The following is a 3213-nucleotide window of genomic DNA, read 5'->3' on the forward strand; positions in this document are numbered from 1 at the left end:
AATCATCCTGCCAGACCATATGACCTTGCTGAAGCACTGGTCTGAACACTTGACCAAGTTCAAGATGGCTTCATTAGAAAGGTTTTGATCCTGTCTGTAGGATTTCCCTAGAGCTCATTATTCTAGAGGTTTAAAAAAAAAGAGGTTGGGAGACCTTTTATTTAGGTGAAAGAAAAGACTAGACTTCTCAAATATCCAAGCTTTGTCAACTGACTTCTAGGGTCAAAAGTTTGCAGAAATTTCTTCAATCAGCAAGCAGCTTCTGGATCTTGCTAGAGATTTGAAACATAAGTTAATGAATGTTCAATTTCTATTCAAATCATAGATTACTGAACTAGTATTCAAGGAAAAGAGTTCAAGGTATTCTACATTTAATTGTTTTTATCAAGCAGGATTACCAGAAGGCCACATGCCTACTCCCCAGTACGTAATATCTTTACCTAAGTTAAACTTTCAGGTCATTCCTTTAGCTTTTATCTAACATTTGATACAGTAATCAACCAATTTTTTTTTTTTTTTTCACATTTACCATTAAATCATAGGAGTTGGACTCGACTTGAGAGCAACAGGTTTGGGTTTTTTTTTCTAAAAAGATAACTAATTATGTGGTTCGAAAACTCATTTTTAACTTAGAATCTAGGAAAAAAAATTTTTTGATCTATTTCTTTCATTGTCTTGGCTACCAGGAAGTCCAGACAGAGCTAATGTTCAAACAAGGCAACAGCATCAGCCTAGATCAATGTTTTTCAAGGATGTTACAAGAAGGCTGGAGCCATGTCGGCAATTTGAATCCACCAGCTGCTCCTTGGAAACCCTATGGGGGAGTTCTACCCTGTCCTGTGGGATCACTATGGGTCAGAATCGACTGGATGGCAACGGGTATAAGATGGCTACTGCAAGATGCTTATCAAAAAAAAAAAAAAAAAATGGTTAAATGGCCACAAGTATGAGAAAAGAGATTTATCATTCCACTAGCAAATTAACAATTCTAACAGGTTCAACAATAATAACTTTTTACATTTGTTTTATCCAACCTTTGCTAAACTTATTAGACCTCAGAATTCTTTCTTTGCGTAATATTTATTATCCAAAACACAGTAAGTTGGGAAAAGCTGAGCTAGATTATTGACCCATTTTTTTTCCTCACCCTTCTTAAAAATAATATAAATAAATAAAAATACCAGTTTGCCTTTGATGTGATTTCAATGCATGACGACCTATGTGTTGCAGAGTAAAGCTGCATTCCACTGGATTTTCAGGTTTGATCTTTCAGAGACAGGTCTCCAGGCCTTTCCTTGGAAGCACCTTAGGGTGGGTTCGAACAGTCAACCTTTCAGTTAGCAGTCAAGTACATTAATCGTTTATGCCACCCAGGGACCCCCTTTCACTTTAAGAGGTCTGTTTTTTTTTTTCCCCTACTTCTGTATCGACTTTTTTATGTATTATGAGGCATAGATAATAAACTGTGATTGTGAACATGTCTGTATGCATATGTATGTATATACACACATGCACACGTACATGCACACACACGGAAAGGTACAACATCTGCTCTGTTCCTTTTTGTTTCTATTCAGATAGACAGATAGGTAGATAGATACATAGAGAGACAGATAAATAGACAGACAGATAGATAGTTTGTTGCCCTTGAGTCAACTTGAACTCACGACAACCTTTTATAAAATAGAACTAAACATTGCCTGATCCTGTGTCGTCCCTATGATCGGCAGCATGTTCAAGTCCATTGCTGCAGCATTGTGGCAATTCATCTCACCAAGCGTCTCCCTTGCCCTCTCTGGCCCTCTGCTTCACCAAAAACGATCCAAACATCATGTCCTGCTCCACTGATTGATCCTTCCTGATGACATGTCCAAAGCAAGTGAGTCAGACAATATTCTTTTGGATCCATGAGGTTTTCATTGGCTAGTTTTTGAAAGTATATCACCAGTCCTTTCTTCCTAGTCTATCTTAATCTGTCAGTTTGTCATACTGTGGTGGCTTGAGCATTGCTATGATGCTGGAATCTATGCTACCAGTATTTCAAACACCAGAAGAGTCACCCATGGTAGACAAGTTTCAGCAGAGCTCCCAGACCAAGACTTTTTTTTTTTTTCTTATAGAAGGGCACAATTTCAAATTGGCCTGCCCAGCTATTGATCCCCAGTCTCTTCTGGCAGGACCTGTACATGAATAAGAGCCTTCTAGGGAAAATCCAAAGCCCTTCAGGAAGTGGTATGCAATGATGTGATGTAGCAACCGATCAGTTTCCTTCTGAGTCAGAGTTGCCAGAAGGGGGTCCCCAGGAATTGACACCTCTCTGAAAAGATGTAAAGATGTTGGTGCTGAGGTCATGACCACCCCTCCCTCTGTATAAGCTGTTAGGGCTTTTCCCAAATCACTGAGATTAACCAAACCCAAACCAGATTTCAGCACAGGTCCTCCCCTCTCTCTGAATTCCCCTTGCTTCCCTGTTTTAACACTTCCTTGGATTGTCTTGGGTTGTCTGTTTCTGGCTTCACACACTTCCGCCATGAAAGGTGTGTCCCTGAAGCATCTGAAACAACTTTATAAACGTGTCCCGCAGGGTCTTTTTTCTTTTCTCCCAAGTCTTTGTCATGAAAAGACCGAGCTAAAGGGCGCTTGAAGAATTCTCTATGACTGAGGCAGCAGTAATAGTGCTGCTTCACGTGTTTGTAGAACTGTAAATTCCTCTCCTCTGTTTGGTCTCAGTGCATCTCTCCAGAGGCTCGTTTGTGTAGGGTTGTGTTGGGCTGGTTTCTATAGAAGAACACTCTTGTGCTACTTAGTAAGGACCCAGCGCTTCCGTAAAATGATCCTGGTACTCTCAGCATTTAGTCAAAACCATCTTTAACCCATGCAAAATAATTTGCAAATTAAAACTTCCTTTTTGTGTGTGTATGTGTATACTTATTCATGCGCCTGTGTGTCTCTTTGACCAGACTGCATGTCTTTTTAGGGTCAAGGTTCTATTTGACCAACCTCTGCATCTTCATTGCACATACTTGGTTCTTAATAAGTGTGTAATGAGTACATGAAGGACCAAAAGCAGCACTAGTTATTTAGGAAATTACAACAGACTTCTTAGGAAAGCAAAAGCAGGACACCGAAACTTTGGGTCACCCACTGTTACATCAGCACGTCCTCCCCCAAGTCTAACACATCCACCACTACCACCAAGCAAACATCTTCTGG

Source organism: Elephas maximus, chromosome 17 (assembly GCF_024166365.1).
Source record: "Elephas maximus indicus isolate mEleMax1 chromosome 17, mEleMax1 primary haplotype, whole genome shotgun sequence".
Classification (NCBI taxonomy): domain Eukaryota; kingdom Metazoa; phylum Chordata; class Mammalia; order Proboscidea; family Elephantidae; genus Elephas; species Elephas maximus.